The following is a 13221-nucleotide window of genomic DNA, read 5'->3' as shown; positions in this document are numbered from 1 at the left end:
AGCCCCCCTCCCTCGTGTCCGCATGAAGGGAATTCTAAGCTATGAATGGATGACCCCCCAACCGTGGTTCACCTAGCAAACTTCGAAGTAGCTAGCAGCCCCCCCCCTCGTGTCGGCACGAAGGGAATCCTAAGCTATGATGCCCCCTAACTGAGGTTCACCTAGCAAAGTGCAAAGCAGCAGCCCCCCCACTCACATTTAAGTCGTCGGGCCAGAGAGGCATCTCACCAAGATTGATCATAAAACGGACCAAGAATAATCCACCTTGGTCGTACAACCTCTCTCTTGTTGCTGGTCAAAGCGATGGTCGTCCATGCGACCCCAGATAGGCTAGCTCGCTAATAATCACGCAAGTAGCTAGCTAGTCCCCGAAGACAACCACTTCATGCGTGTGTCACAAACATATGTATGGATTAGGTGTGTTTTTTAGTACACAATTGAGCAACTTTGATGTGGCGTCGTGATTTCAAACTAGAAATCCCAACACTCAGTGAGGGTTAGGTTGATGATGCATATATATGTTACACCACACTTCAAGCCAATGACGGGGATTCATGCATGCATGCGCATGCATAGTATATGCGCTCAAACTTTAATTAGGTCTGAGTCTCACCATGACCTATACTACGATAACACGAACCAAATGAAGAATATCCGCCATGGTAACCTATCTTGTTGTTGGTCAAGGTGATCATGGATGTCCACGCGGGCCCACAAGTGTATATATATATAGGCTTGTCGCCGATAACCACGCGAGGGAGTGTACCATTCGAAGGCAACCACTACATGCATATGTATGGAGGTGATGCGTGCATGCATGTTTGAATACCATTTCACAACATTGATGTGGCGCGTGCGTCAAAAACCATATACTCTCCCCACGAAGAGCAAGATCGGTTCATCATGTGTCGTTGTACTAGCCACTTCGACTCGATGGGAGGGATTCATGCGTACACATGCATGCGTGTGTGCTCATATAATAACCCCCTCCTAATTAAGTCAAATTAACCACTCTCGTTGTCAGGCAAAAAGTAGTGACGGACCAAGAGAGCCCACAAATGGAAAGCATCGATATCGTTGATAACCGCTTAAGTGGGTGTGAGAGGACAACCACCATTGCTTTGCAAGTGGGCCAAACATATCTTGAATACAATACACAAAATGCACAACTTTGATATGGCACACATGCCTCAAAAACCATAAACCATGCACCCACACAGAGCAAGGTTCATGAAGCGTACTGCATATGATGGTCCCCTTCCCCCTCTTCGACGCATACTATATGTTCCTACCGTAACACAACCCAAAAAGAATCCTCATCAATGGTGAAATTAATTAACCTCTCCTGATGTAGCTAGGTCAAAGGGATGCACATATGCATCGACAATGGCCTCGTGGGCCCACAGATGGAAGCATCGCAAGTGAGTATCCTAGCTAGGATAACCACCACCTGCATGCATGTGGCGCAAAGAGGTGTTGTGTGATGTTTGAATAGTCATTTCCACAATTTTGATGTGGCACGTGCCTCGGAAACCAAAAAGTCCCGACACTGAGTGAGGTGTACTTGTTCACGGACGCGCACATATATATAGTATATATATATATATATATATATATATATATATATATATATATGCTAGTCCCCTCCCACCTCTTCGACGTGTACTATATACCACCATAACACAAACAAAAAAGATTCTACCTTGCTGGTCAAATTAACCTCACTACCGGTTGTTCGTCAAAGTGATGGCCGACGACCTCACAGGCCCACAGAAAGCATCATACATGAGTATCGAGTGTCGTGTAGGACAACCATCGACTGCATGTGGCCAAAACATGTATGTATCAGAGGGTAGTGTAATGTTTCAAATTACGAATTCATGACTCTGATGTGGCACCGACCTGCCTAACAAAACGGCCAACCCACACGGTGGCTCACAACTTGTAGTGTACTGTGAGCCACTCGCCACCCCCAGACGCACACACCCACACACACACCGCGAATCCACTGCAACTACGGTGCATGTTAAATTAATTATCCCGCAGTGGACATATATATGTTACAAAAGGAGGGACATTTTAATTTCGAAAAAAATCAGAGATCATTAAGATGTTTTAGTACATTAATTGATTAATTTTCTAGGGGTATAATGTGCAAAAATCAAATTCGAGCTACATGCACGCGTGATAGTGCACCTATGGATTGCAAAAACACATGTGTCTCACTTGGTGCATGTTTACTTCCCGTGCAATAAATTTCAAACAATGAGAATCTTGATTTTTAAATTCTAGTACATACAAAACTTATTTGAAGTTCATGAAACTTATCGTGTTGTCATATGGACACCAATACAAAGTTCCATTGTACTTTATTTGGTCAAATTTGAGACCAGTTTTGATGTAATCTGACAAACAGGAGATTATTAATAATTGGGAACCAATATCCCAAATGGACTATTAATTCGAACCGTGAGCGTTAGACAAACAATGGATATTGTCATGCCTCGGTTAAGCAAAAAATAAAGCGGCATCATTAATCATGCAAATAGAAAAACAATATACGTGCCGCCCGGCGACCCGTGTACTGTGCGAACAGGCGTGAGTTGACGGACGCATGCGAGCAGTCCGCCATGCAGGAAGACCGGGAGGCATGCGTGCAGCTGTGTGAATTGATGGAGGTGTGCTCACTGCGCAGTGTCATCAGGAGGCGTGCGAGTAGCTTTGTGAAACGATGGTAGGCATGTGAGCAGTCCAGTGCGCAGGCTCACAGGGAGGCAAGCCAGCGGTTGACCGCGGCCCGCCTCTCTCTCCCACTACTCCATATTAATGGTGCACCCGAGCGGTTGCACCCCCCATCCTCGCCACACACACAATCCCCTCTCTCCGCTTGCATCCTCGACGTCGCTCTCAGTCATCAAAGTCGTCAATGTATGAGGATGACGTCGAAGCGCCCCATCGAAAGGAGTGGCGACGCCGGGGCTGCGAAAGCACCGGAGCACGACGTGGAGACGGAGACTGAGGTTGCCGTCGTAGACGGCGTCGAGCTTCCACAGCCGGAGGCGGAGTTCCACACCGACTCTGGTGATGACTCGAGTGACGACTCCGACGACCACTCTGGCGATGATTCCAATGACGACGGACAACTGGTTAGTCATCTATACCCATTTATGTGTCAAATAGATCCCATGGTTTCTCTGGTTACTCCTGCCTCCCTCTTGGAATACAAATACTATGGTTATGTTCTCCCAATCCATGAAATCTGAGTAAGTTTCGTTAGATCCTTGTAGTGTAATGATAGTTTGAATGGTACAAGTGATAAGTGATTAGTTGTTTCATCTGTGGAAATGATCTTTGCTAGTAATCCGACTAGGATTAGTGTTCGTGCTAATAATTCCTAGCCAAGACTTGACAATTGATTTAGAATGACCTACATATGTTTGTGATATTATTTTCTTCAAGATTGGTCTGTACATAGACGAATGTGCTTAAAAATCGAACCATAATTTCTGGATATGTATAAATAAATAGCCATAAATTCCTAATCCTACATCACGGCATGTAATCGCTGATTTGATGCCAATTTTTGGCAACTACCAAATGTTCGCTAGATATTAGTTTGTAACCATTAATTTGACGCCACATTTTTTTAACTATTTGTATAGGTGTTGTCTGTTGATGTGGACAACGAGGATGAAGATGTCCAGAGGAGGTACAAGAGGCAAATCCTGAGGGAGCTTTATGCGGGAATGCATAACAGGCGTTTTAGGACCTTGAACGACGGCTATCGATGCCCATTCTGCAACCACAAGCTTGATGACGCGTATCAAAGTGTTCTGGCGCATGCAAGAGGACGTCCGTTGGCTCCTTCAAAAAGAAGTATGCTCACATGGTGGAGCACAACGCGTACACCGAGTACCTGGAGAAGTTTCGAGATCGTGTCGGCTTGTGAGATGAGATGTGGGATCAAACTATATACGTACGCTTATTATCTATGTCTGAGTATGTTTAATCTATGTTTACTTATGTCTAACTGCGGGATATGGATGCAATCAGTTCGGTTGATGGAACCTACCTTCGTCCTCGTTTATTGGTCCCCTTTGTAATTTGTGTTAAATGTTGACCAAAGATTTAACTGACAAAACGTTACTGCAAGTCAGCAAAAATGATATCGTTGGATGCGTATTTGAACATAGTGTTCAATCATATAATTATTGATGACATGCATAACATTTCCTAGTCAAATATTTGGTCGAAATTTGGTACAAATTACAGAGGGGACCAATAAACCAGGACGGAGGTAGTACGTTGATACGTCTCCAATGTATCTATAATTTTTGATTGTTCCATGCTATTATATTACCTGTTTTGGATGTTTATGGGGTTTACTTTACACTTTTATATCATTTTTGGGACTAACCTACTAACTGGAGGCCCAGCCCGTATTGCTGTATTTTTGCCTATTTCAGTGTTCCGAAGAAAAGGAATATCAAACAGAGTCCAAACGGAACGAAACCTTTGGGAGCAATCTTTTTGGAACAAACGTGATCCAAAGGACTTGGAGTGCAAGTCAAGAAACAATCAAGGAGGCCACGAGGGTGGAGGGCGCGCCTCCTATCTTGTGGGCCCCTCGGGAGTCCACCGATCGACTTTTTCCTCCTATATATACCCACGTACCTCGAGAACATCAGAGGAGACCACGAAAAACTATTTCCACCACCGTAACCTTCTGTATCCGCGAGATCCCATCTTGGAGCCTTTGCCGGCGCTCCGCCGGAGGGAAAATCAACCATGGAGGGCTTCTACATAAACACCATAGCCTCTCCGATGAGTTGTGAGTAGTTTACCACAGACCTTCAGGTCCATAGTTATTAGCTAGATGTCTTCTTCTCTCTCTTTGAATCTCAATACCATGTTCTCCTCGATCTTCTTCGAGATCTATTCGATGTAACTCTTTTTGCGGTGTGTTTGTCGAGATCCGATGAATTGTGGGTTTATGATCAAGTTTATCTATGAGAAATATTTGAATCTCCTCTGAATTCTTTTATGTGTGATTAAGTTATCTTTGCAAGTCTCTTCGAATTATCAGTTTGGTTTGGCCTACTAGATTGATCTTTTGCAATGGGACAAGTGCTTAGCTTTGGGTTCAATCTTGTGTTGTCCTTTCTCAGTGACAGCAAGGGCAACAAGGCATGTATTGTATTGTTGCCATCGAGGATAAAAAGATGGGGTTTATATCATATTGCATGAGTTTATCCCTCTACATCATGTCATCTTTCTTAATGCGTTACTCTGTTCTTTATGAACTTAATACTCTAGATGCATGCTGGATAGCGGTCGATGTGTGGAGTAATAGTAGTAGATGCAGGCAGGAGTCGGTCTACTTGTCACGGACGTGATGCCTATATACATGATCATGCCTAGATAATCTCATAATTATTCGCTTTTTATCAATAGCTCGACAGTAATTTGTTCACCCACCGTAATACTTATGCTATCTTGAGAGAAGCCACTAGTGAAACCTATGCCCCCGGGTCTATCTTTTATCTTTTAAGCTTTCAATCTACTTTTTTTTGCTTCTTTACTTTTCCAATCTATATTATAAAATACCAAAAACATATTTATCTTATCATATTATCTCTATCAGATCTCACTTTCGCAAGTGGCCGTGAAGGGATTGACAACCCCTTTATTGTGTTGGTTGCGAGTTCTGGTTTGTTTGTGTAGGTGCATGGGACTTTTAAGGAGCCTCCTACTAGATTGATACCTTGGTTCTCAAAAACTGAGGGAAATACTTACGCTACTATTGATGCATCATCCTTTCCTCTTCAAGGAAAACCAACACAAGCTCAAGACGTAGCAAGAAGGATTTCTGGCACTGCTGCCGGGGAGGTCTTCGCTCAAGTCAAGACATACCAAGTACCCATCACAAACTCATCTCCCTTGCCTTTACATTATTTGTTATTTGCCTCTCGTTTTCCTCTCCCCCACTTCACCTTTGCCGTTTTATTCGCCCTCTCTTTCCCAATCTCCTCTCTATATTGCTTGCCTTTTGTGTGCTCGTCGTTATGGCTAGCTCGGTCTTTATCCCTTCGTCTCCCAATTTTGAAGTTCTTCACTTCAAGCAAAGACAAGGAGAAAATTTAAAAGATGCTTGGGATAGGTTATTAAGGATTCGGGCTAGCTATGTGCCACAATATCAAATTGAAGTTTACCTAAAAAGTTTCTATGTTAGCTTAGCCGCTTCTTTCAAGCAAGTTCTAGACTCTATTTTTGAAGAAGGTTTTCTTAATGGGGATGCTATAGATACCTATGAAAAAATAAAATCTATATTTGGGCACCCTATGAATGATAAGGTTGAATCTACCACTCTCTTATGCTTTTATCAAAATGAAATTATCAAAGAGATGAAGGCTAGCTTAGATGCAAATTTCCGTAACGTGCTTAATCTTACTTCTTCCATTAATGGCAATGTGCTTTCCCTAAATAGAAGAATGAATGTCATAGAAAGGAAATCCTCTCTTTCCTTTCCAAGTGCCAAAGATGGCACTACTTAGATCTATCCTCGCTTTTATGCCTAGCTAGGGGCGTTAAACGATAGCGCTAGTTGGGAGGCAACCCAATTTTATTTGTATTTTTATTTTTGTTTCTGTTTAGTAATAGAATTTGCATCTACCTTCTGTTTAGATGTGTTTTTATGTTTTATTTAGTGTTTGTGCCAAGTAGAACCTATAGGATAACCTATGGTGATAGTTAATTTGATTCTGCTAAAAAACAGAAACTTTGTGCGCACGAAAATAATTTTAGTAATTCACAGAAACGTGCTTTTGCATTGATTCTTTTTTCTGTAGATCAATAGACAAATTTCCCAGGACGTCCTATTTTGGTAGGAATTTTAGAGGTCCAGAAGTATTTGATAGTTACAGATTGCTACAGACTGTTCTGTTTTTGACAGATTCTGCTTTTCGTGTGTTGTTTGCTTATTTTGATGCATCTATGGCTAGTATGTAAGGATATGAACTACAGAAAAGTTGAAATAAAGTAGGTTTAACACCAATATAAATAAATAATTATTTCATTACAGTACCTTATGTGGTGGTTTTTCTTTCTTTCACTAACGGAGCTTATGAGATTTCCTGTTGAGTTTTGTGTTGTGAAGTTTTTAAGTTTTGGGTAAAGATTTGATGGACTATGGAATAAGGAGTGGCAAGAGACTAAGCTTGGGTATGCCCATGGAACCCCAATATATTCAAGAATAGCCATAATCCTAAGCTTGGGGATGCCCCCGGAAGGCAACCCCTCTTTCGTCTTCGTTTATCGGTAACTTTACTTGGAGCTATATTTTTATTCGCCACATGATATGTGTTTTGCTTGGAGCGTCTTGTATGATATTAGTCTTTGCTTTTTAGTTTTCCACAATCATCCTTGCTGTACACACCTTTTGGGAGAAGCCCACTTGATTAGAATTTATTAGAATACTCTATGTGCTTCACTTATATCTCTTGAGTTAGATAGTTTTTGCTCTAGTACTTCACTTATATCTTTTAGAGCACAGTGGTGGCTTAACTTTGTAGAAATTGTTGATCTCTCATGCTTCACTTATATTATTTTGAGAGTCTTTTAGAACAGCATGGTATTTTCTATGGTTATAAATTTGGTCCTAGAATGATGAGCATCCAAGTTGGGTATAATAAAAACTATTATAGAAAGTGCATTAAACACTAGGATCAATTTGATGCTTGATAATTGTTTTGAGATATAAAGGTGGTAATGTTAGATTCATGCTAGTGGGTAATTATGAAATTGAGAAATACTTGTGTTGAAGTTGGCAAGTCCCGTAGCATGCATGTATAGTAAAAGTTGTGTGACAAATTTGTTGCATGAGGTGCTCTTTTGATTGTCTTCCTTATGAGTGGCAGTCGGGGACGAGCGATGGTCTTTTCTACCAATCTATCCCTCTAGGGGCATGCATAGTAGTACTTTGCTTCGAGGGCAAATAGACTTTTGCAATAAGTATATGAGTTCTTTATGACTAATGTGAGTCCATGGATATACACACACTCACCCTTCCACTTTGCTAGCCTCTATTGTGTCGCGCAACTTTCGCCGGTATCATGCACCCATTATTTACCTTCCTCAAAACAGCCACCATACCTACCTATTATGACATTTCCATAGCCATTCCGAGATATATTGCCATGCACCTTTCCACCGTTCTGTTATTATGACACGCACCATCATTGTCATATTGCTCTTTGCATGATCATGTAGTTGACATTGTATTTGTGGCAAGGCCACCCTCATAATTTTCATACATGTCACTCTTGATTCATTGCATATCCCGGTATACCGCCAGAGGCATTCATATAGAGTCATATTTTGTTCTAAGTGTTGAGTTGTAATTCTTGAGTTGTAAATTAATAAAAGTGTGATGATCTTCATTATTAGAGCATTGTCCCAAGTGAGGAAAGGATGATGAAGACTATGATTCCCCCACAAGTCGTGATGAGACTTCGGACTTAAAAAAAAGAGGCCAAAGAGCCCACCAAATAAAAAAAGAAAAAGAAAGGCCAGGCCAAATAAAAAAGAGAGAAAGGAAAAATAAAAAAAGAGAAAGAAAATAAAAAAATGAGAGAAAAAGAGAGAAGGGACAATGCTACTATCTCTTTTCCACACTTGTGCTTCAAAATAGCACCATGATCTTCATGATAGAGAGTCTCTTGTGTTGTCACTTTCATATACAAGTGGGAATTTTTCATTATAGAACTTGGCTTGTATATTCCAATTATGGGCTTCCTCAAAATGCCCTAGGTTTTTGTGAGCAAACGAGTTGGATGCACACCCACTTAGTTTCTTTTGTTGAGCTTTCATACATTTATAGCTCTAGTGCATCCATTGCATGGCAATCCCTACTCACTCACATTGATATCTATTGATGGGCATCTCCATAGCCTGTTGATACGCCTAGTTGATGTGAGACTATCTTCTCCCTTTTTGTCCTCACAACCACCACCATATACCACCATAGTGCTATGTCCATGGCTTGCGCTCATGTATTGCGTAAGAGTTGAAAAAGCTGAAGCGCGTTAAAAAGTATGAACCAATCGCTCGGCTCGTCATCGGGTTTGTGCATGATGGGAGTATTTTGTGTAATGAAAATGAAGCATGGCCTCACTATATGATTTTGTAGGGATAAGCTTTCTTTCGCTATGCTATTTTCATAGGACATGATTATTTGTTAGTATGCTTCGAGTATTACTATTTTTATGTTTTATAAGCTTTTATCTTGAATCATTTGGATCTGAACAATCATGCCACAATAAAGAAAATTACATTGAGAATTATGCTAGGTAGCATTCCACATCAAAAATTATTTTTTTATCATTTACCTACTCGAGGACGAGCAGGAATTAAGCTTGGGAATGCTTGATATGTCTCTAACGTATCTATAATTTTTGATTGTTCCATGCTATTATATTACCTGTTTTGGATGTTTATGGGCTTTACTTTACACTTTTATATCATTTTTGGCACTAACCTACTAACCGGAGGCCCAGCCCATATTGCTGTTTTTTTGCCTATTTCAGTGTTTCGAAGAAAAGGAATATCAAACGGAGTCCAAACAGAATGAAACCTTCAGGAGCGATCTTTTTGGAACAAACGTGATCCAGAGGACTTGGAGTGCAAGTCAAGAAACAATCGAGTAGGCCATGAGGGTGGAGGGCGCCCCCCTACTGGGTGCGCCCCCCTATCTCGTGGGCCCCTCGGGAGTCCACCGACCTACTTCTTCCTCCTATATATACCCACGTACCCCAAGAACATCAGAGGCGACCATGAAAAACTATTTCCACCACCGTAACCTTCTGTATCCACGAGATCCCATCTTGGAGCCTTCGTCAGCGCTCCGCCGGAGGGGGAATCAACCATGGAGGGCTTCTACATCAACACCATAGCCTCTCCCATGAGTTGTGAGTAGTTTACCACAGACCTTAGGGTCCATAGTTATTAGATAGATGGCTTCTTCTCTCTCTTTGAATCTCAATACCATGTTGTCCTCGATCTTCTTGCAGATCTATTCGATGTAACTCTTTTTGCGGTGTGTTTGTCGAGATCCAATGAATTGTGGGTTTATGATCAAGTTTATCTATGAGAAATATTTGAATCTCCTCCGAATTCTTTTATGTGTGATTAAGTTATCTTTGCAAGTCTCTTCGAATTATCAGTTTGGTTTGGCCTACTAGATTGATCTTTCTTGCAATGGACAAGTGCTTAGCTTTGGGTTCAATCTTGTTGTGTCCTTTCCCAGTGACAGCAGGGGCAGCAAGGCACGTATTGTATTGTTGCCAGCGAGGATAAAAAGATGGGGTTTATATCATATTGCATGAGTTTATCCCTCTACATCATGTCATCTTTCTTAATGTGTTACTCTGTTCTTTATGAACTTAATACTCTAGATGCATGTTGGATAGCGGTCGATGTGTGGAGTAATGGTAGTAGATGCAGGCAGGAGTCGGTCTACTTGTCACGGACGTGATGCCTATATACATGATCATGCCTAGATAATCTCATAATTATTCGCTTTTCTATCAATTGCTCGACAGTAATTTGTTCACCCACCGTAATACTTATGCTATCTTGAGAGAAGCTACTAGTGAAACCTATGGCCCCTAGGTCTCTCTTTTATCTTTTAAGCTTTCAATCTACTTTTATTTGCATCTTTACTTTTCCAATCTATATTATAAAATAGCAAAAATATATTTATCTTATCATATTATCTCTATCAGAACTCACTTTCGCAAGTGGCCGTGAAGGGATTGACAACCCCTTTATTGCGTTGGTTGTGAGTTCTTGTTTGTTTGTGTAGGTGCGTGGAACGTTTGAGGAGCCTCCTACTAGATTGATACCTTGGTTCTAAAAAACTGAGGGCAATACTTACGCTACTATTGCTGCATCACCCTTTCCTCTTCAAGGAAAACCAACGCAAGCTCAAGACGTAGCATACGTCAATCACACACGGTTCCCAAAATTGGAATCGTGTGCAATGACTTTCATTTTGCTTGTTGCTTCAATCACACATGGTTCCCAAAATTGGAAGCGTGTGCAATGGCTTTCGTTTTGCTTCTTGCGTCAATCACACATGGTTGGCTCTAGCAAACCTTTGCCACCGAAATTCTTTGTGGGACAGAAAACCCTCACCACCCAATTCAAAAAAGAAAAAAGAAAACCCTCGCCATCCCCACGTCACAAAATCACTCACCCCCGCCTGCCACCCCATGCCTCCGGTCCCCATTCATACCCGCACAAGCTCCTCCGCGTCTATGCATGGCACCGCCTATCGCGGAGGTAACCACTTAGCTCAACACGTGCAGCCGCCACCAGGCTGGTGGCAAACCCCACCGCATTTCGCCACTTCCGCTTGCCGCCACCTATTGCCATCGACTTTCTCGATGCTGCTCGCAGTCGACCCAGCTCTGCTCGGTTGGGGAATTTGCCGTACTAAGGGTTTTTTCTCATGGACTACAAGGTAACTAATTTAATGAGATATTATCTCATCTCTCATCCTAGTTTGTCTGCCTCCTTTAAGCACCATGCGAAAATCACCGTGAATTCATTTTTATTCATGCTGATTTGAGGGTTTCTATCATTCATAGAGTGTACAGTGCGCTGACACACTAGGACCTTGCGACCTCCGCCAGAGATTCCATCTCACCATACTAGATGACTTGAGCATGTGCGCGGTATGTTCAATATCACCCTAAATCGGTTTGTGGCCTACTTTCCTGAAGATATTCTAAATATTGCTACATTTGGATAAAAGGTGCCACATGCACCATATATGTCAAAGGGGATTCCCCCCGTCTTCTTTCTATATTAGGAAAGTTAATGATGTATTGTTCTTTTGATTACTCTCATATTTCCATGACATCATGTTTACCCTGTCTGTTTAATTATAGATTTTTGTCCTTTGATTTCAACTGTTGTACAGTTCTTTCAATTTGGGCCCATATTTGCATGTTACCATATTTTCTTTAACAATCCTACCATTTTCTGCAGTGCATCCCTTGCTATGCAACATATTATGTAGTGCACAATTTTTCCCTTTACATAGATCAAGGCTGCACGGATGTCATAGTGCACACAAACCATGGATTTACAATCGTTGCTACTGTATTACTTGATGAACATGGTGACTTCTATTTTGGTGCTGGCTTTTGGAAAGAAATTTCTAAGTTTTATGTACTGAAAGCTGGCACTAAAATTGGAATGCACATAAAAGGGCCTGGTCATGAGATATATGCTAACTCCCCCAACAAAATCATTCGTCCTGAGTTTGTTCGAAGTAAGTTATCTTTTCAACTATCTGCATGTTGACTTACCCAGCAATGTTAAATGAATTGTGTAGTATTTAAGCAACCAATTGTTATTCCCTTTTCTTACTATATTCCTACCTAATAACTTCTAGCTACCAATACACTTTTCTATTGCCCTGTTTTAACTAAATATTCCTGTACTCTCATTTCTATCAGAAAGTGCCGCTGACAAGGAGACTCCGGAGGTGGAGAACGGGCCTGCCAACAAGCGGAGGCGTGGAAAGCTAGAACCGCAAGTGACTCCAATAGGCATAGACTTCATCAGCAGCCTCCCCGATGATATGTGGGGCGCAGACAACCATCCTTTCCCGGTGGTGGCGCCCCCTATGGAACTTCACCCCTCTCGACCTCATCGACACCCACGAGCTCTGCCATGGCTATCGCAAAATCTTGGATGCGTTCTCTAAGATCCTCGGCAGTCACCCTGGCCCAACCAGAGGCCTTAGAATGGGCAAGTTCTATTCCAACGGCAGGGACTGAGCCAAGCTTGATGACTGGTTCGGATCCCCCGCCCTAGATTAGCTCGAGGAGCTCACTTTTCATGATGGACATATGCGCTCGCTGCCAACATCCGCGCTCCACCTCGCGCCCACGCTGCACGTTGCCAAGTTCAGGAACTACCGCCCCCCTGTCGTGGTTCTAAGTCTGACAGTAGAATGGGGGGGGGTAGGTATGGAGAGGCAAGATCTATGGAGTAGTTGTACACACGAGTGTTTTACGAGTTCAGGCCCTTCTCGGAGGAAGTAATAGCCCTACGTCTTGGAGCCCGGAGGCGGTCGACTGGTTTATGTGTATATGATTTACAAGGGTGCGAACCCTTTACACTAAGGAGGGGGTGGCTTATATAGAGTTC

Source organism: Triticum aestivum, chromosome 1B, assembly GCF_018294505.1.
Source record: "Triticum aestivum cultivar Chinese Spring chromosome 1B, IWGSC CS RefSeq v2.1, whole genome shotgun sequence".
In the NCBI taxonomy this organism is placed as follows: domain Eukaryota; kingdom Viridiplantae; phylum Streptophyta; class Magnoliopsida; order Poales; family Poaceae; genus Triticum; species Triticum aestivum.
The sequence above is the reverse complement of the archived record's forward strand: the minus strand, read 5'-3'. Positions refer to the sequence as shown.